The sequence below is a fragment of the Giraffa tippelskirchi genome, chromosome 11 (genome assembly GCF_054371585.1).
Source record: "Giraffa tippelskirchi isolate mGirTip1 chromosome 11, T2T-mGirTip1v1.2.pri, whole genome shotgun sequence".
NCBI lineage: Eukaryota > Metazoa > Chordata > Mammalia > Artiodactyla > Giraffidae > Giraffa > Giraffa tippelskirchi.
The window spans coordinates 84,391,529-84,414,538 of NC_137285.1; the positions used below are offsets into that span (position 1 = coordinate 84,391,529).

The 23,010-nt window shown below is 37.5% G+C and overlaps 1 protein-coding gene across 35 annotated transcripts in view; it reads right to left on the reverse strand.

Moving 5' to 3' along the window:
* The window catches only part of CEP126 (centrosomal protein 126), a 116,930-nt gene that overhangs the window by 86,370 nt on the left and 7,550 nt on the right, over window positions 1-23,010 (reverse strand). Inside the window, exon 1 of one of the 35 annotated variants that reach the window (XM_081545971.1) lies at window positions 6,266-6,351. The exons of the other annotated variants lie outside the window; for them this stretch is intronic. The gene's annotated coding sequence lies outside the window, so the exon portion shown is untranslated. Of the gene's footprint in view, window positions 1-6,265; window positions 6,352-23,010 lie in introns of those variants that run through there. 35 annotated transcript variants of the gene reach the window in all.

The window sequence follows — 23,010 nt, forward strand, 5'->3', positions numbered from 1 at the left end:
CAGAATGGTTTAAAATCAATAATTTAATTTCTATTTTAAGAAGTTAGAAGTAGAACAAAGTTATTCTAAAGAAGACAGTGACAGACAGACAGTGAAGTCGCTCAGTCGTGTCTGACTCTTTGCTACCGCATGGACTATAGCCTACCAGGCTCCTCCGTCCATGGGATTTTCCAGGCAAGAATACTGGAGTGGGGTGCCATTTCCTTCTCCAGGAGACTTTCCCCAACCAGGGATCAAATCCGGGTCTCCCACATTGTAGACAGACGCTTGACCGTCTGAGCCACCAGGGAAGTCTAAAGAAAGGAATAAACAAAAATCAGAAAAGAAACCAATGAAATACTAAACAAAAAATAGAGACCACATAGACTAAAGTTGCTTATGAAAATCTAAATAAAATTGATAAACTCCTATCAAAAGTGATGAAGAAAAAAAAAGCAAACAAAAATAATCAATATCATGAATGAAAGATCACTACAAATACCCCAGGCATTTAAAAAATAGGAAAATATTATGAACAACTTTATGCTATTAAATTGAAAAACTTAGATAAAATGGACTAACTTCTTAAAAGAAAAAAGTTAGGAAAACTGCTATAGAAGAAAAACAAAATATGAAAAACTCTCCTCCTATAATGCTACAATAATCAAGGCAGTGTGGTATTGGTATGGAATATATAGACCAATAGAACAGAATATGCAACACAGAAGTAGACCTTCCTATACATGGTTCATTGATTTTTGAAAAAAGAGGCCAAGGCCACTAAATGAAAAAAGAAAAAAATTTCAACAAATGGTGCTAGAGCAACTAGATACACTTACAGGAAAAAAACTACCTCAACCTTTATATCACACCACACACAAATTGAGATAGATGATAAACCTAAACTAAAAAGCTAAAACTATAAATGTCTTGGAAAAAAACAAGAAGGCTATGTTCATAACCCTGGGGTAGACAAAAAATGTCTTACAGAGGACACAAAAAGAACTATCCATAGAACAAAAAATTGATAAACTGTTCTTTATCAAAACTTAAAACTGCTTTTTGAAAGATTTCATTAAGTAAATGAAAAAGCAAGCCACCAATTGGAAGAAAATACTTACAATACATATGTCTGACAAAGAAACTATATCCAGAATACATAAAAAAGTCTTACAATGACAAGAAGATGAAAATCCAACTTAAAAATGAACAAAATATTAGAACAGGGATTTCACAAAAACTATACAGAAATGACTAATCAGAGAATTGCAAAATAAAACTAAAGTCTATTATATGGCTAAAAGTGAAAAGGTTGAGTCGGAAGGTTAAAAAGCTACTGGGGCTCATGTACATTGTTATTGGGTATGTAAAATGGTTAGCCCTTTGGAAAATTGTTTGACAGCTTCATATACTGATAAACACACATACACCATAAGACCCAGCAATTCTACTTTTAAGGTATTTACCTGAGAGAAATGAAACACACATCCACAAAAAATATTCTTATCAATTCTTGCATGTTTTACCACTTCAGCTTGAATTATCTTACAGCCAGTAACATTATTAATAGTCCTAAATTAGAACAACTTCATGTTCATCAATAGGAAAATGGATAAACAAATTATGATATATTCTTACAATGTAATGCCACTCAACAATAAAAAAGAATGACCTACTGATGGAGTACAGAATGAAGCAGGGCAAAGGCTAATAGAGTTCTGCCAAGAGAACGCACTGGTCATAGCAAACACCCTCTTCCAACAACACAAGAGAAGACTCTACACGTGGACATCACCAGATGGTCAGCACCGTAATCAGATTGATTATATTCTTTGCAGCCAAAGATGGAGAAGCTCTATACAGTCAGCAAAAACAAGACCGGGAGCAGACTGTGGCTCGGATCATGAACTGCTTATTGCCAAATTCAGACTTAAATTGAAGAAAGTAGGGAAAACCACTAGACCATTCAGGTATGACCTAAATCAAATCCCTTATGATTATACAGCGGAAGTGAGAAAATAGATTTAACGGACTAGATCTGATAGACAGAGTGCCTGATGAACTATGGATGGAGGTTCGAGACATTGTACAGGAGACAGAGATCAAGACCATTCCCATGGAAAAGAAATGCAAAAAAGCAAAATGGCTGTCTGAGGAGGCCTTACAAATAGCTATCAAATGAAGAGAAGTGAAAAGCAAAGGAGAAAAGGGAAGATATTCCCATTTGAATGCAGAGTTTCAAAGAATAGCAAGGAGAGATAAGAAAGCCTTCCTCAGCGATCAATGCAAAGAAATAAAGGAAAACAAAAGAATGGGAAAGACTAGAGATCTCTTCAAGAAAATTAGAGATCCCAAGGGAACATCTCATGCAAAGATGGGCTCAATAAAGGACAGAAATGGTAGGGACCTAACAGAAGCAGAAGATGTTAAGAAGAAGTGGCAAGAATACACAGAAGAACTGTACAAAAAAGATCTTCACAACCCAGATAATCATGATGGCGTGCTCACTTACCTAGAGCCAGACATCCTGGAATGTGAAGTCAAGTGGGCCTTAGGAAGCATCACTATGAACAAAGCTAGTGGAGGTGATGGAATTCCAGTTGAGCTATTTCAAATCCTGAAAGATGATGCTGTGAAAGTGCTGCACTCAATATGTCAGCAAATTTGGAAAACTCAGCAGTGGCCACAGGACTGGAAAAGGTCAGTTTTCGTTCCAATCCCAAAGAAAGGCAATGCCAAAGAATGTTCAGCCTACTGCACAACTGCACTCATTTCACACGCTAGTAAAGTCATGCTCAAAATTCTCCAAGCCAGGCCTCAGCGATACGTGAACCGTGAACTTCCATATGTTCAAGCTTGTTTTAGAAAAGGCAGAGGAACCAGAGATCAAATAGCCAACATCCGCTGGATCACTGAAAAAGCAAGAGAGTTCCAGAAAAACATCTATTTCTGCTTTATTGACTATGCCAAAGCCTTTGACTGCATGGATCACAATAAACTGTGGAAAATTCTGAAGGAGATAGGAATACCAGACCACCTGACCTGCTTCTTGAGAAACCTGTATGCAGGTCAGGAAGCAACAGTTAGAACTGGACATGGAACAACAGACTGGTTCCAAATAGGAAAAGGAGTACATCAAGGCTGTATATTGTCACCCTGCTTATTTAAATTCTATGCAGAGTACATCATGCGAAATGCTGGGCTGGATGAAACACAAGGTGGAATCAAGATTGCTGAGAGAAATATCAATAACCTCAGATATGCAGATGACACCATCCTTATGGCAGAAAGTGAAGAAGAACTAAAGAGCCTCTTGATGAAAGTGAGAGGGGAGAGTGAAAAAGTTGGCTTAAAGCTCAACATTCAGAAAACTAAGATCATGGCATCTGGTCCCATCACTTCATGAGAATTAAATCGGGAAACAGTGGAAACAGTGTCAGATTTTATTTTTGGGGGCTCCAAAATCACTGCAGATGGTGATTGCAGCCATGAAATTAAAAGACGCTTACTCCTTGGAAGGAAAGTTATGACCAACCTAGATAACATATTAAAAAGCAGAGACATTACTTTGCCAACAAAGGTCCGTCTAGTCAAGGCTATGGTTTTTCCAGTGGTCATGTATGGATATGAGATTTGGAGTACAAAGAAAGCTGAGCGCCAAAGAATTGATGCTTTTGAACTGTGGTGTTGGAGCAGACTCTTGAGTGTCCCTTGGACTGCAAGATCCAACCAGTCCATCCTAAGGGAGATCAGTCCTGGGTGTTCAGTGGAAGGACTGATGTTGAAGCTGAAACTCCAATATTTTGGCCACCTGATGCGAAGAGTTGACTCATTGGAAAAATCCCTGATGCTGGGAAGGATTGGGGGCAGGAGGAGAAGGGGACGACAGAGGATGAGATGGTTGGATGGCATCACTGACTCAATGGACATGGGTTTGGGTGGACAAACCCATGGTAATGGACAGGGAGGCCTGGCGTGCTGCGATTCATGGGGTCACAAAGAGTCGGACATGACTGAGAGACTGAACTGAACTGAGCTGATATATATATATATATACATATATATGTAATGATGAGGATGACTTTCAACATCAAGAAAAAGCCAGAAACAAAGTAGTACAAAAACAGGCAAAATGAATTCTGATTATAGAAATCAGAACAGTGGTTTTTATAAGGGTAGAAATTGATTGCAAGGGATTTGGAGGTGTTAATATATGCAAGAGAATGATAATGACAGATCATTTTATTCCATTTGAATAAAAGTGAGGATATGAGGGATGGAATGAACAGGGTCTTCTCACATGGCTCAGTGGTAAAGAAATTGTCTGCTTCCCAGAGGATGCTAGTGGTAAAGAACCCGCCTGCCAGTTCAGGAGATATGAGAGACACGTTTCCATCCCTTGGTTAGGAAGATCCCCTGGAGGAGGGCAAGGCAACCCATTCAGTATTCTTGCCTGGAGAATCCGATGGACACAGGAGCCTGGTGGGAGCCCATGGGGTCACAGAGTTGGACATGGCTGAAGCAACTTCAAACGCATGCATGCAGGAGACGCAAGAGACGTGGGTTCAATCCCTGGGTGGGGAAGAGCCCCTGGAGAAGAACTGGAAACCCACTCCAGTATTCTTGCCTGGGAAACTCCACGGACAGAGCAGCCTGTGGGCTACAGTCCATGGGGTCGCAAAGAGTCAGACACGACTGTGCCCACATGTGAGTACACAATGGACAGAAACAGGTGAAAAGGCGAGTGGACTGGGGTGGGGTCTCAGAACTGCTGAATTCAGAGCACTAGGAGGAAGTGATATGGGAAGATAGGAGGCATAGATTAGAGACTGAAGTGCTTGAAATTTAGGTTTAGGAGGTAGAGGAGTCATTGGTAACAGCTGAGGCCAGGTGTCAATGACAGGGTGAAGTTCAAGAAAATAACAGGCCATCAGGTTGGATGGATGGTTTAGGGAAATATAGACATTACAAAGAACAATCACTAGAATAGTGGTAGGGAGACAAAAAGAGCCAGGTGCTAAAACTTTCAAGGGATGACATAGAGGATCTATAGAAAACCACAATCAGAGAGTGGTAAGCAACACAGTTTGATGGGATGTGCTTCAAAAGACCTGCTGCTGCTGCTGCTGCTGCTGCTAAGTCACTTCAGTCGTGTCCGACTCTGTGCGACCCCATAGATGGCAGCCCACCAGGCTCCCCCGTCCCTGGGATTCTCCAGGTAAGAACACTGGAGTGGGTTGCCAGTTCCTTCTGCAATGCATGAAAGTGAAAAGTGAAAGTGAAGTCGCTCAGTCGTGTCTGACTCCTAGCGACCCCATGGACTGCAGCCTACCAGGCTCCTCTGTCCATGGGATTTTCTAGGCAAGAGTACTGGAGTGGGTTGCCATTGCCTTCTCTGTCAAAAGAGCTGGGGGATTTTAAAGAAAACAGACAGGTTAGGAGTGATAATGAGGGGGAACAATGATTCCTCATATTCCATCCTTTATACCTATCAAATATCTACTAGTTTCTTTTTACTTTCTACAATATCACCTTCTATTTTCCTCTCACATACTTTATCATCGAGAAAAACAGAAGCTGTTAAGCAGAGAACTTGTTACACATCTAAAAAGTTAATTTTATCCATATTAATCTAAATTCGAGGTTCTAGGAACAGTTTCTAATACAATCACATCTTCACCTGCTTTAAGCCTTCATTTTGCTTTGGAGGGGGTGAACATTTTCCACGTTCACTGTGTTCTGAAAGGCACTTTGCACATGGGTAAGAGTTTATATCGCTGACATTTGTATTCTGGACAGGGGATACAATCAGGATTCCAGGGACTGATTTAAAAAGGAAGTTTGGGTGAAGGCTGCTGGGAAAGAAAAGTTCATTACTACACATAAGGCAACCTGTGAAAATGACATCATCATAATAATAATTTATTCCAGGTGCTACTATGGTCAGGTATTGTATACGATAGGTATTTTATGTGTATTATCTTGTTTTATCTCACAACAGTCCTTTGAGTTAAGTATTTTACAGATGAAAAAACTCAAGTCTTTGAAAGGTTAAGTACTTTTTTCCAAGGTCACATTAATTACTAAGTGGAAGAACTGGTAGTCTAAACTAGGCAGTCTGTTTTTGGCTGGTTTTTAATCATTATACGATATACTATGTAACAGCCTTTTGGGGGTAATTTTTCTCTCTTTTTCTAAAGCATTTCTGTCTCTGACATCACTTGTAACAAAACTGGCTTCCCAAAGAACAGTAAGCTTGATTTTCTTATAGTATTTGTCCACTAACCTGTAATCATCTCTTCAGTTTTCTGTATTACTTGTTAGACTCTCAGTATCTTAAGAAGGACAGTTGGGTCAGCACACAGCATCCTGCTTGGAATAGTCATTGTTGAATCAAAGAATTAACTGCCTAGGAACTGTCTCTCCCCCATCATATTCAGTTCTCTGAGTACAGGGACTAAAAACTTAATTTCTAGAATTCCTGGAATTTTGGTATTTCTGGAATACCAAAGCCTTGCACTTGGTGGATGCTTATTAATAAATGATTGTTGAACAAATGTCTGACCACATGATAACATCAATAGATTAGCGCACATTTAAAAGCAGTTATTTATTATTTTAACTTAATAATTTATCTGCTGGGGATAAGTAAAACAGATATGGTCTATGTAGTTATTGATAATCTACTGAGGCGACCGACTCAAGTAAACAAAGAGTTCCTAACTGTCACAGTGCTATGAGGTAAAGAAACTTTAGTCCATGACTGGGAACCAAGGAAACTCACTTTAAGTAAACAGGGAACATTTCTCTGGAGACATGACATTTAAGCTACAATTTTCAGAATAAGGAGGCCAGTCATGAAAAGCATGAGGGGGAAGGAGATGCTTTAGGCTGAAGAAATAGCATGCAAAGGTTCTGAGCTGAGAAAAAGAAAAAAATTAGCAGTTTTTCAGAGTGAGAAAATAATACCAGTTCAGCAATTTGGCAATGAGGAATGCTGGATTTCCAAAGCTAAGAAGTGATTATTTTCCATGCTATAATCAGAAAGTCATTTTGATAGCAAACTACTATCACTATAATTTTATAATGTTTCACAGTGGCCCTGTTCTCTGGGATGAAATGCATAAAGATAGTAAAAAATAATTTCACACAGCACTTTCATGTATCATAGAAAATATGGGCTGTGATAGACTGAATAAAATTAAACAAGGGATGGAATGTGATCGAAAAGCAGACGTTTCCACTCTCAAACTCAGTAACAGGCTCAATAAAATAAAGTCTTACTAAAAAATTTTGCTTATTAAAAAAGTGATGATTAATGTAGTTCCTTCCTTATTTACTTAATGAGTAGTTACTGATTTTCTTTTATGTTACTATGTGTCAGGCACTGTGGTAAAGGCTGTGGGAATAAAAGGATCTGGTGATAAAAATGAGAGACAGCTTCTCTGCCATTGCAGAATTCATCACTGGAAGAGTATGTTTCTGCCTCCCATTTACCATGGAATTACACTTTTTCATAGAAGAAACATGGTCCTCTTTGGCAATGTAAAAATAAATTTTTTGGATAAATAAAAATTGTATGTATTAAAAGCTTACAACATGATGTTTTGATATATATGTACACACTGTGAAATGATTACAACAATCAAACTAATTAACACATCCATCACCTCTGATTACTTTGTGTGATAACTTGGGCTCTATTCTCTTAGCAAATTTCTGGCATATAATACATCATTATTTTTTATAATACATTATTATTTATATTATTAATATTAATATTAACTACAGTAATCAGGATGTACATTTGGTTTACAAACTTATTCACCTTATAACTGAAAGTTTGTACTCTTTGATCAATCTCTCTCCTTTTATCCCACATCCTCCCCACCAGCTACTGGAAACCATAATTTCACTTTGTTACCATGAGTTCAATTTTGTTTTTAGAGTCTACATATAAGTGTAAGTGAAAGATCATGCAACATTTGTCTTCCTGTGTCTAGCTTATTTCACTTAGTATAATGTCGTCTAGGTTCATTCATGTTGTCACAAATGATAGGATTTCCTTCTTTTTTAAAGGTTGAGTAGCATTCCATGGTGTTTATTTATTTACTTATTTATTTTTTACTTAAAATTTTTTTATTTGTATTTGATTATAGCTGATTAACAATGCTGTGATATTTTCAGGTGGACAGCAATGGGATTCAGCCATACATATACATGTATTCATTCTCCCCCAAATTCCCCTTCCATCCAGTCTGCCACATGACATTGAGCAGAGTTCTTTGTGTTATACATTAGGACTTTGTTAGTTATCCATTTTAAATATAGTAGTGTGTACATGTCGATGCCAAACTCCCTAACTATTCCTTCCTCCCATCCTTCCCCCTGGCAACCATAAGTTTATTCTCTAAGTCTATAAAGATATACCCATGTGAATGCAGAGTTCCAAGGAATAGCAAGAAGAGATAAGAAAGCCATTCTCAGTGATCAGTACAAAGAAATAGAGGAAAACAATAGAATTGGAAATAGAATTGGAAAGACTAGAGATCTCTTCAAAAAAACATAGATACCAAGGGAACATTTCATGCAAAGATGGGCACAATTAAGGACAGAAATGGTATGGACTAACAGAAGCAGATGGAGAAGGCAATGGCACCCCACTCCAGTACTCTTGCCTGGAAAATCCCATGGACGGAGAAGCCTGGTAGGCTACAGTCCATGGGGTCGCTAAGAGTCGGACACGACTGAGCGAATTCACTTTCACTTTTCCCTTTCATGCACTGGAGAAGGAAATGGCAACCCACTCCAGTATTCTTGCCTGGAGAATCCCAGGGACGACGGAGCCTGGTGGGCTGCCGTCTATGGGGTCGCACAGAGTCGGACACGACTGAAGCGACTTAGCAGCAGCAGTAACAGAAGCAGAAGATATTAAGATGAGGTGGCAAGAATACACAGAGGAACTATGCAGAAAAGATCTTCATGAACCAGATAATCACGATGGTGATTATTCCAGACATCCTAGAATGCAAAGTCAAGTGGGCTTTAGGAAGCATTACTATGAACAAAGTAAGTGGAGATGATGGAATTCCAGTTGAGCTATTTCAAATCCTAAAAGATGATGCTGTGAAAGTGTTGCACTCAATATGCCAGCAAATTTGGAAAACTCAGCAGTGGCCACGGGACTGGAAAAAGTCAGTTTTAATTCCAATCCCAAAGGAAGGCAATGCCAAAGAATGCTCAAACTACTGCACAATTGCACTTATCTCACACGCTAGCAAAGTCATGCTCAAAATTCTCCAAGCCAGGCTTCAACAGTGCGTGAACTGTGAACTTCCAGATGTTCAAGCTGGATTTAGAAAAGGCAGAGGAACCAGAGATCAAATTGCCAACATCCGGTGGATCATCGAAAAAGCAAGAGAATTCCAGAAAAACATCTATTTCTGCTTTATTGACTATGCCAAAGCCTTTGACTGCATGGATCACAATAAACTGTGGAAAATTCTGAAGGAGATGGGAATACCAGACCACGTGACCTGCCTCTTGAGAAATCTGTATGCATGTCAGAAAGCAACAGTTAGAACTGGACATGGAACAACAGACTGGTTCCAAATTGGAACAGGAGTACTTTAAGGCTGTATATTGTCACTCTGCTTGTTTAACCTCTATGCAGAGTACATCATGAGAAAGGCTGGGCTGGAAGAAGCACAAGCTGGAATCAAGATTGCCGGGAGAAATAACAACAACCTCAGATATGCAGATGACACCACCCTTATGGCAGAAAGCAAAGAAGAACTAAAGAGCCTCTTGATGAAAGTGAAAGAGAAGAGTGAAAAAGTTGGCTTAAAGCTCAACATTCAGAAAACTAAGATCATGGCATCTGGCCCTATCACTTCATGGCAAACAGATTGGGAAACAGTGGAAACAATGACAGACTTTATTTTTGGGGGCTCCAAAATCACTGCGGATGGTGACAGCAGCCATTAATTAAAAGACGCTTGCTTCTTGGAAGAAAAGTTATGACCAACCTAGACAGCATATTAAAAAGGAGAGACATTCCTTTACCAACAAAGTTCCATCTAGTCAAAGTTATGGTTTTTTCCAGTAGTCGTGTATGGACTATAACGAAAGCTGAGTGCTGTAGAATTATGCTTTTGAACTGTGGTGTTGGAGAAGACCCTTGAGAGTCCCCTGAACTGCAAAGAGATCCAACCAGTCCATCCTAAGGAAATCAGTCCTGAATATTCATTGGTAGGACTGAAGCTGAAGTTGAAACTCCAATATTTTGGCCACCTGATATGAAGAACTGACTCGTTGGAAAAGACCCTGATGCTGAGAAAGATTGAAGGCGGAAGGAGAAGGGGACGACAGAGGATGAGATGGTTGGATGGCATCACTGACTCAATGGACATGAGTTTGAGTAAACTCCAGGAGTTGGCGATGGACAGGGAGGCCTGGTGTGCTGCAGTCCATGGGGTCAGAAAGAGTCGGACATGATTGAGTGACTGAACTGAACTGATGATTCTGTTTGTTTTGTAAATAAATTCATTCTTATCATTTCTTTTTAGATTATGCATATAAGGGATGTCATATATTTCTCCTCTGTTTGACTTCACTCAGTATGACAATCTCTAAGTCCATCCATGTTGCTGCAAATGGCACTATTTCATTCTTTTTAATTGCTGAGTAATATTCCATACCATGTCTTCCTTATCCATTCTTCTGTCAGTGAACATTGAGGTTGCTTCCATGTCTTGGCTATTGTGAACAGTGCTGCAACTCTCTGACATAAATCTCAGCAATATCTTTTTCAATCTCTCACCCAGAATAATACAAGTAAAAACAAAAATAAAGAAGTGGGACCTACTTAAATTCAAAGGTTTCTGTTCAGCAAAGGAAACAATGAACAGAGTGAAAAGGCAACCCAGAGATGAGGAGAAAATATTTGCAAGTGATGTGACAGACAAGGGATTAGTGTCCAAAATCTACAAATAGCTCATGAGGTTTATCATCATCAAAACAAACAACCCAATCAAAAAAATGGGCAGAAGACCTAAACAGACATTCCTCCAAAGAAGACATACAGATGGCCAAAAGGCATGTGAAAAGATGCTCAACATCTCTAATGATCAGAGGAACACAAATGTATACTGCAATGAGATACCATCTTATACCAGTTAGAATGACTATTATCAAAAAAAGAAGCAAAAAAACCCACAAACAATAAATGCTGGAGAGGGTGTGGAGAGATGGGAGCCCTTCTACACTGGGGATGGGAATGTAAGTTGGTATAGTTACTATGGAGAACAAATTGCTTAAAAAACTAAAAATAGAGCTACCATGTGACCCTGCAGTCCCATTCCTGGGCATATATACAGAAAAAAACATGGTGTGAAACGATACGTGCACCCCAATATTCATTGCTGTTTACATTAGCCGAGACATGGATCCATGGTATTTATATTCCACTTTTTCTTTATCCATTCATCTGTTAATAGACTTTTAGATTGGGTACTGTGAATAATGTGCCTTAGCAACTTTTGAAGAGTCTATTTAAAATGTACAATTCTGAAAGATGTAGACACCTTCATGTAGACCATGGAAGATGTAGACCACCTTGACTCAAAGTGATACACTTCATAAAACGATGGCTATTTGCTAAACTGTTTGTTTGGTTTCCTGGGAATCTACAATTATGGAGTATAATTTTTTTCTTTATATACTTCCTTAAGAAGTATATAAATAACCACCATGACAATTACTTGCTTTAACAACAGAACCCAAACAATAGTGACTAAGAGTGACATCGATCACAACAGCACAGGCAGAACTGCAGAGCTGGCCTTCTGTGATGCATATTTTTCTATTTGGAACCATAATTCAGATTTAGGTAGACATAACTCTCTAGAGATATGATCACATGTAAGTTTAAAACTCAAATATATTTTGAGATAATTAAAGATATTTAAAAATAGAATAAAATATTTTAAGTTAATACAATTGGAAAAATAGTTTTTAAGAATAAAGTATAACATTTTAAAGAAACAATAACGCCAATATCCTATAAGAAATAAAACAGCTCAAGAATATACTGTCAATTTTCACTGCATGGCAAAGAAACACATCTTGTACTTGAAAAGACTGAAACTTATTTGGAATGCCCCAAATCTATGTTGAATATCATATTTCCAACTCATTGTCTGTCATTTGACTGGAAAAGAAAACAATAAAAAATGAAAAATTATCCTTATTGGAGGGAAAAATACCCAAACAACAAAGATTCATATTCTGACTTAACACACAGAATTAGCACTGTACACACTGCAAAGGGAAAATATAATAGCACCTCATTTCTCTAAAGGCTGAGGTATCGGCTAAAATAAACATATCAATATCAACTAAAGCACATAAATTTCAATCATAAGAGTCTCAAGTCCTTATTCACAGAAATTCTTATTAGATTCAGCTCCAACAAAATCCTTTGTTTACTTAGGTAATACTGCGTTATAAATAAAAGAAGAAAGGGGAACTAGCATCTACAGGGAGAAATGTGTGTGTGTGTGTGCGTGCTCAGTGTCCGACTCTTTTTGACCCTATGGATGTAGCCCGCCAGGATCCTCTCACCATAGGATTCTCCAGGCAAGAATACTGGAGTGGGTTGCCATTTCCTCTTCCAGGGGATCTTCCCAACCCAGGGATTGAACCCACTTCTACGGCTCCTGTATTAGCAGAGATATTCTTTACCACTGAGCCAATAGGAAAGTCCAGAAGAAGAAATACTAACATCAAAAAGAAATTTTGCTTCTGAGAAGAGGAGGCAAACAGACTTTCTGCTATGTCTTTCACTAAGTACAAATAAGAATCTTGGACATTACAGTTTTAAAAAAAATTCAGAAGAGTCTGAAAGATGGAGAAAAGGAGGCAAACTGGCTAGGGACCTCAGGATCCAAGGGAAAACATGGTTGTACGCTCCCTGAATTTTCTTTTGGCTTCATATATCCCATACCTGGAGTGGGAGAAATAGGCAACCTAGAAATATCAACAGGACAAAAAAAGCACCATCTCTCACTTCACCACCACCAAAAAAAAAAAAAGAGTCTGCTATCTCTAGCTCCATGAGGAGGAAAAGGCCAGTGTAGCAAGACAGAAAACTTTTTGACAATAATCTTACTATTTCATCCAAACATCACAGAAAAAAAAGACCTGTGGTTCTTTTCCCATCTAAGCCACGATTGGGTAGGGAGCCTAGATTTCATTTCCATCCTCGCCAGTTTGTAACCAGGATGCTGTTGGCTGTCAGAGAAGCTCAGTAGAGAGCTAGGCTTTCACCCTCATCTGGTGGTAATGAGGCCCTCCCCAGTCCCAGGAGTAGCAGTAACTAAGCAGAGAGTCTGCACTATCACTTGCCTGGCAGTGACGAGGTACCCCCTACTTCCCCTGGTTGGATTCTGTCTCAGGAGGCCTGTGGAAAGACAAAACTTTCACCAACTTTCACTAACAGTAACAAGGCCACTCCCAATGTGGTGCCAATGGGGACCATGTGAGGAGCTGTAACTCCAACTGCCTAGAAGTAATAAGGAGTCTCTTTCCCAACTGTGTCAACAGAGGGGTAAACCTAGATTTCCACGTCCAACTGTCAGCAGTGAAGCAGTGCTTCCCTCTCCCACCCTCTTCCTCTGCTGGCACAGTGCCAGAGAAAGCAAGCTGAGGCTGAATTCTTAAATAAGTTCCAGAGTCTCATAACAAGATATGAAAATGTCTAATTTCCAGTAGAAAAATCACTTGTCATTCTAAGAACCAGGAAGATCACAAACTAAATGAAAAAAGATAGTCCATAGGTCAACACCAAGTTGACAGGTTTGCAAATGAAAACATAGAAAGTCTCAAAAACTAAAACAGAAGATATAATGAAAAAACAAATGGAAATTTTAGAAGTAAAAAATACTATTGAAAGAAAAATACTCAGTAGATTTATTAGGAGACTCAACATAGAAAGTATGTCAATTCTTCCCACATACTTTAGATATACAAGTATAAAGCAATTCCTATAAAAATCCCAGTGACATTTTTTACAGATACAAACTAGATTATTTTAATTTTATATGTAAAGGCAAAATAATTAGAATAAAACAATTTTGAAAAAGAAGAGTAAAATGGAAGGAATAAGTCTATGTGACTTGAGGACTTACAGCCACAGTAATCAAAACTGTGTAATAGCCTTGGTGGAGGGATAGACATATAAGTTAAAAAATAGAGAACCCAGAAATAGACCCACATAAATATGCACAAATGGTTTCTGACAAGGGTGCAAAAAATTCATGGAGGAAAGATAGTTTTTGAACAAAGAATGCTGGACTAATTGGATATCCAATTAGATTCGTTAAAAAAAACAAAAACAAAAAACCACGACCTATGTCTAAAGTTAAAAAATAGATAAATAATTTAAAAAAATTAACTTAAAATAGATTACACACTTAAACTGTAAAAATACTAACTTTTTACAGTTTGTAACTGTATAAACTTTTAGGAGAAAATATTCAGGATCTAGAACTAATTAAGTAAAGACTTCTCGGACTGAACACCAAAAACGCAATCTGTAAAAAAGAAAAAGTGATAAACTGGACTTCACAAAAATGAGAAACTTGCCCTAGGAAAGACTCTATTAAGAAGGTGAAAATATAAGTTCCAGTGCAGAAGAAAATATTTGCAAACCACATATTTGACAAAGGATTTGAACCTAGAATATATAGAGGGCTCTCAAAACTCAACAGTAAAAAAGCAAATAATCTAATTAGAAAATGGATGAAAAGTCAATCTAAGACAAAGCAGGCAAGACTATATGTAGAGAAAAGACAATCTTTTCAAGAAGTGGTTCTGGGAAAACTAGATGGCTACCTGTAAAAGAATGAAATTAGAACATACTCTAATACCATATAAAAACAATCTCAAAAAAGATTAAATATCTAAGTGTAGGACTAGATACTGTAAAATTCCTAGAGGAAAATATAGGCAGAATACTCTGACATAAATCATAGCAATATTTTTGGAGCCATCTCTTGGAGTACTGGAAATAAAAACAAAGATAAACAAATAGGATCTAATTAAACTTAAAAGTTTTACACAGCTTTTGCACATAAACAAAATGAAAAGACAATCTACAGTCTGGGATAAAATATTTGCAAGTGATGCTACTGACAAGGAATTAATTTCTAAAATATAAAAACAGCTCACACAGCTTTAATATCAGAAAAACAAACAACCCAATCAAAAAATGGGTAGAAGACTTTAAGAGACATTCCTCCAAAGAAAACATACAGATGGTCAATGGACACATGAAAAGATCCTCAATATCGCTAATTATTAGAAAATCAAAACCAGTCAGAATGCCGATTATTAAAAAGCCTACAAATAATAAATACTGGAGAGGGTCTGGAGAAAAAGGAACTCTCTTAAATTGTCGATGGAAATTTAAATTGGTGCAGCCACTGTGGAGAACAGCATGGAGGTTTCTTAAAAAGCTAAAAATAGTCACCATATGATTCTGTAATCCCACTCCTGGGCATATATCTGGAGAAAACTCTACATGTGAAAAGATACATGTGCCCCAATGTTCATAGCAGCACTATTTACAATAGTCAAGACAAGGAACTGTTAGGTAGGAAGTTAGGCATGAGCAATGAGGTGTGGCTTAGTGGAAAGAGATGCGAGCTGATCTCTAAACCTCACCTCAAACACTCCCAGGAGAGCTCACAGATATGCTACAAAAATAACCACAGAGACTTTTCCAATTCCTGCCCATGTGTCCTAGGCACACAGTGGATACAGACTAACCACAGGGTTTCTCCAACTCTGGCACATGCTCTCTTGTACACACCTGTGTCCTCAAGTATCCTTAGGCAGCCAGGAGTCCATTAAAGGTTCATAAATAGTCTATCTATACATACATACATCTGATTATAACAGACTGACATATGGGAAAGCAGGAGCAATACAGCCTGCTATGTAACTTTCAACTATTAATCAAAACTCTCAGCCCACCCCCACCTAGGTGAATATATGAAAGTGCTATTTTCCCATGTGCCCAGACACGCCCCCTTCCCTGATTGACTTGAGCATACACCTATTTGCATTCCCTTTCCTGATTGGTGGGTACACAGGGCAGAACCAAGAGGAAGGGATGGGAAGTATAAAAATGGAAGCAAGCCTGATGTGACTACTCCTTTGGAGTCAGCTGCTCCCACGTCTCCGGCGTGTTTTATCCACTGTCTGTTTAATAGAAGTTCTGTCTGCTTAAGCTGTAATTGATCTGTAACTAGTCTGTTGTTTTGAATCCTTGCTATGATGAGACAACAGCCAAGAAATCCTGCCTGCTTTAGCGTAATTAGTCCGTCATTCCAAATCTGTGTTATGGATCAGACAAAAACCGAGGGAGAGAAATAAACCAACATGATAGAAGCAACCTAAATGTCCACTAACAGATGAAGGGATAAAGTAGCAGTATACAGATACAATGGAATATTACTCAGCCATAAAAAGAAAGGAATAAAACCATTTGCTTATGGATCTAGAGATTACCATATTAAGTTAAAGACAAATATATGATACCACTTATATGTGGACTCTAAAAAATGATACAAACTAACATATTTACAGAGAAGAAATAGACTAGAAAACAAATTTATGGTTACAAAAGGGGATAGTGGGAGGGGCAGGAAGATAAATTAGGAGTTTGGGATTAACATACACTCATTACTATGTATAGACTAGATAAAAAACAAACAAGGACCTACTGTATAGTACAGGGATCTGTACTCAATATCTTGTAATAACCTATAATGGAAAAGAATCTAAGAACGTATATATATGTATAACTGAATCACTTGGTTAGGAACTGAAACTAACATAACACTGTAAATTAACTATACTTCAAAAAAGTTGAAAACGGGTAAAAGACATTATGAGAAATTTCATAGATAGGCAGATGGCAAATAAGCACACTAAAAGATATTCTGCATCAATAGCCATTAAGAAAATATCAATTAAAACCACACTGAGATATTACTACACCTTTGTTGTTGCTGTTTAGTTGCTAAGTTGTGCCCATTACTTTGCAACCCAATGGAACTGTAGCCCTCTAGGCTCCTTCTGTTCATGGGATTTCCCAGGAAAGAATACTGGAGTGGGCTGCCATTTCCTTCTCCATACTATACCTTTAAGAATGGCTAAAATACAAAATAGTTACAACATCAATGCTAACGAGGATGTGGAAAACTGGATCACTCTTACACTGCTGGTGGATAGTCACTCTGAAGACCAATTTAGCAGCTTTTTAAAAGACTAAACCACCATATGATCCAGCAACTGTACTCCTTCATTTATCCCAGAGAAATAAAAACGTTCAGTTCAGTTCAGTCCCTCAGTCGTGTCCGACTCTTTGCAACCCCATGGACCGCAGCACGCCAGGCCTCCCTATCCATCACCAACTCCCGGAGTTTACTCAACCTCATGTCCATTGAGTCAGTGATGCTATCCAACCATCTCATCCTCTGTTGTCCCCCTCTCCTCCTGCCCTCAGTGCTTACACAAAAACCTATACATGAATATTTATAGCAGCTTTATTCATAGTAACTCCAAACTGGGAACTATCCAGATAGCCTTCAATGGGTGAATGGTAATAATGTAATACAATAATACTCAGCAACAAAAAGGAATAAACTATTCATCCAGCAACCTGGATGAATCCCAGAGGAATGGGTTGAGTGAAAAAAGCGAATCCTGAATCATACATAAATCATCATATATATATATAATATATACACTATACATATATATGATAGTATTTATATAATACTCTAGAAATGAAAAAAATACATAGAAATGAGAACAGATTAGTGATTTCCAGGGGACGGGTGTGGGAGGGAAGTGGGTGTGGGTATAAAAGGCAATGTGAAATAACAGAAATGTTCTGTGTCTTGACTATATAAATGTCATTATCCTGGTTGTGAGATCGCACTACAGTTTTCTAGATGTTACCACCAGGGGAAACTGAGTAGAGAGTATTATGCGATCTTGGGCTTCCCCAGTGGCTCACCGGTCAAGAATACACCTGCAAGGCAGGAGCTGCAAGGGATGCAGGTTCATCTCTGGGTCGGGAAGATCCCCTGGAAGAGGGATCTTCCAATATTCTTGCCTGGAGAATCCTATGGACAGGAAGAGCCTGGCAGGCTCTTCAATATTCTTGCCTGGAGAATCCTATGGACAAGAAGAGCCTGGCAGGCTACAGTCCAAAAGGTCGCAAAGAGTCAGAAATGACTGAAGCAAGTCAGCATGCATGCATGGGATCTCTCTGTATTATTTTTTACAATTGCAAGTGAATCTACAATTACCTCAAAATGGAGGCTCAGTGGTAAAGAATCTGCCTGACAACGCAGGAGACCTGGGTTTGATCCCTGGGTGCGGAAGATCCCCTGGAGGAGGGACTGGCAACCCACTCCAGTATTCTTGCCTGGGAAATCCCAAGGATAGAGGAGCCTGGTGGGCTACAGTCTACGGGGTCACAAAGAGTCAGAAATGACTTAGCGACTAAACAATAACAACAACAAAGTTAAAGTTTAACTTTAAAAAAGAAATTACAGCTAAGCAGTAGGGAAAAAATCTTTTAACAGAAGAATTCACCATGCTAACCAGTAGAGGCTAGTACTGTAAACTAAATAAAACTCAATAGCTCAAGGGCAACACAGTAATATAACAGAGTAAAATATTTGATGCCCATAATAATGATTCTAAGCAATGAAGAAATGATCAAACACATTTATCATAATCTGTATAAAAGATGACAGAAATATGCATTGTAATTTAGATCTGTATTAAAAATGTCAAAATAAGGTTTGCATAATTGATGAATATTCCACTTCTGACAATGCTCTTCATGCACCACCTATAACTGACCCTTGACTCCCACTGACCCTCCTACTCAATCCCGATTCTGCCCTCATATGCTACCTTCATATCTTCTCTTGCTTAGATTCCCATAACAGCTTTCTACCCCTCTTCTTTGCCTCCAGCCTATGCTTTCAATTCATTCTCTACCCTTTGTTATAATGAGATAAAATATGAACATGATCATCCATCTCTCTTTTACTCTTTTAACAGCATCTCAGGATAGAGTTTAATTTCTTTAGCCTGGCACAAAAGTTATTTTAGTAATGTCTCCTGTCAACTCTATAGCTTCCTCTCCTGATACCCTTCCACATTTTCCAGTGCCTAAATCACTTAAAACTTTTTTATGTTTTTTATTTCATAACAGTTAAGTTTTTTCACATATTGTTCTCCTTTGCTCCTCAAGTGAGCTGTCTAACTCCTGGTTATCTAGTAAGAATTTACCCTTCCAGGAATTCTTTGTCATGTACTATATGAGATGTACTTCCACAGCACCTTGTTGGTGACTCAATTATAGTATTTACTGTACAGCACTACCATCCTTTATTTTTACCACTTCACTATTAGTAAATAGAGAGCAAGAATCGTGCATTTTATTTTTTATCCTCTGGTATACGAAAGGTGGCTCAGATGGTACAGACCCTGCCTTCACTGTGGGAGACCCACGTTTGATCTCTGGGTTGGGAAGATGCCCTGGAGAAGGAAATGGCAACCCACTCCAGTATTCTTGCCTGGAGAATTCCATGCACCGAGGAGCCTGGGGGGCTATGGTCCATGGGGTCACAAAGAGTAGGACACAACTCAGACTGAGAGACTAACACTTTCACTACACTTTCAAATGTTAGTTGAATGAATAAATGCTATCCTTTATAACATTTTAAATAGCTGAAAATAACTTCTAAATATCCTGAATTCCTTTCATTTATCTTTAATATATTATGAATATATTATGGATAATATGGGCTTCACTGGTGGCTCAGTGGGAAAGAACCCGCCTGCAATGCGGGAGACCTGGGTCTGATCCCTGGGTCAGGAAGATCCCCTGGAAGAGGGCAAGGCAACCCACTCCAGTGTTCTTGCCTGGAGAATCCCATGGACAGAGGAAGGAGCCTGGCAGGCTACAGTCCATAGGGTCCCAAAGAGTCGGACATGACTGAAGCCACTGAGCACGCATGCATGGATAATATATCCAGGGATATTTAAATCTACTGAGAACTGGATTTGTTTGAATCTGTTTATATTTTTTAGCTTATTCCATACATCTATATACGTAGGTTTAATTAATATGACTTAAATTGCTTAAAGTAGAAGTCCTTATTTATTCTAAGGTACAGTTTTCCTGCTTCGTGGGGAACTCCATACTTCACCATTCTCACAAACAGATAATGTAGCTACCTCATACTTCATGTTCACCAAATGATTCATCCTGTGATTCTCTAGGTAATTTTTTTTTCTGCCTATAGGATATTTAAGGAATCTTTTTTATTACAGGTTTTAGAGATTCTTCCAAAGTGCCTGACCCTCATCACTTGCTAGTGTTTCCTCTTCTCTTTATTTGGGCAGTTTTCCCCATTCAATCCTTTTCTTTTTTATTATGCCAGTTGGTTATGTAGTTACATAGTTTTGTCCATCATCTGAACTTTTAAGACTACATGCTTACATTATATTGTTTTAAAACTATCTGAATGTTTCTTTTGAGTTCTTTATTTCTTAAAATTTATTTCTATTTAGTTTCCTCATGAAGCCACATTATTGACATTTCTAACATATAATGATAAAACAGATTAACCAAAATTATTTTTTCTCCTAATACAGTATTTAATAATTGGTACTCAATTAGCTATGCTTGTTGGTGAATAAATGCCTCTTCACTAATTTATCAAAAGATAGTTCTAAGTTGAAAATTAAAAACAATGTAGGAAATAAGTTAATATTCTTTAAGTATGTGTATATATTAAAATTACTTGGTCCACAAAGCAGCCTAACTAGAAAGTTATCTGAGGATGTGTTCCCACGAACATAATATTATAAAACAAAACAAAAAAAGGGATGCTATGGAAGACAAGAAATTGTGGCTCTAATTGCTAAGAGCAATTAAGGGAAGTCTCAGGATGCCTACTGTGATTAGGTCTAAAAGGTAATGGGTATCTATTACAGCAGTAACTAATGGTGGAGGAAGGTCTTGGAGAGAAACAAAGGGGACTTCACTGTATGAATACTGAGTGATAGAATGGAAAACTTAATGTGATAAACACATACAAGAAAAATACTGGCAACAGAAACGCAAAAAATGGTAACTAGAAAATAAAATGCATGTGATTTTAGGCAATTAATATAAGTAAACAAAGAGCACTTGGTGCTCTGAGTCTCTTTTGAGTACTACTGGGGAAATAGTACTGACAATGTAAAGTACATATCTGTCTCTTTTTGTAGAAAAAAAAACTACTGTTAGGAGACTATCTCTACCTGTAGGAAAAAGTTTTTCTAAACTCTATGACCATAATATGAATAGACAGCATAAACTCAGATGATGTAAAGCATAAATGGATAGATAATGGCAAGGCCAAAAAAGTCACAATGATAGATATATTCTGAAGTTCAGAAGTGTACGTAGAATTTCGTTCCCTTTATAAAGGGTTAATATAGAAATAAATGATTAGTGTTTTAAAAAACACTTTTATGTGGCTTTATATAAAAAAAGGTTTTCTTTACCCCTCTTCAGGGCAACAGAAAAGGAAAACATAATGAAATTATATTGGAAAATGTACTGCCTCTTAGAATTTTAAACCAAAAGTTTTCTTCTATATTTTCTACATCAGAACTCTTATGGTATTTGATGAGACAAGATAGGTTGGAACTTTATGAATCAAATTCCGTATATAAAGCCTGCCATTTCACACAGCAAGACTATTAAAAAATGTATAACTGATAGATATTAATTTGTTAATCAATAAAATAAGCTTTAATGTTGAAGCACTACATGACACATAAATATTTTGTATATGTGTTCTCAACTATTTCCAATATTAAACTTTTTTACTCTACATAACATTCCTTGAAACGTATAGTATTAATTCCAATCATAAATGAGAAACTAAAGCTCAAAGAGCTTAAATAACTTGCTCTAACTGATGGAGACACGATTTTAACCTAGATCTCTGACTCCAAAGCCAATGACCCTTTCAACATAAAATTAGTCATCTTTACTGTACACCTATCAGTGCCTTTTATAAGCTTCAGGAGCTGAAAGGTGGGAGAAAAACAGAAATACGCAAATAAAAAACAGAAACAAAATGAAGCTTCATTAAATATTATCAACCACACCAGGCAGTATAGAGTTACTCTAAAGAGAAGTACAGCGCCAGAAAAAAATTACAGGTAAACAATTTTGTATTCCCCAAATGAGATTTGCAACATATGCCCAATGATGTAGTTAATAAACTCTAGGGATTTTCTGCTATTCAGCTATTGTAGAAATATAAACAAGGTAGAAAGAAACAACAATAAAAATGGCATAACCACTCTGCATAAAAAAAAAATCAAGTAATTCAGATGAATTCTGAGAAATGCCAAGCAGGGATAGGCTCGTTTGCATTTTTACTTTATTTAGTTTCCAGTTTATACTAGAAAGCTCTTTTTCTAAAATAGCAATCATTTACAAAATTCTTTTTATAATATTTCCACCATTATTCATATTTCCCCTATTTTTCTGGTTGGATGAATGAGGGCAGTACATATATAAAAATTATATATAAGTGAATAATAATTAAAATAAAATATATTCTATGGAGAATAAATGCTAATTAGTCACCTTTTATCATAAAGTGACACAAAAAAATGAAGAATATATTTTATAGTCATTTTAAGACATGGATATGACACTAATAAGTTCTATGACAAGAAAAGACTGCCTTAGTCACAGTTAGTAAACTAGATGATACACATCATTCTGAGCTGTGGTAGAAAAGCAATAAAATTCAAAAGCCACAAAAATCTTGATCAATTTTATAGAGAAATCACTGTCATGACTTAGGTTCATAAAATGCTACAAAGTAGAGAAATTATTAATTTATAGAGACTGAGTTTCTATGC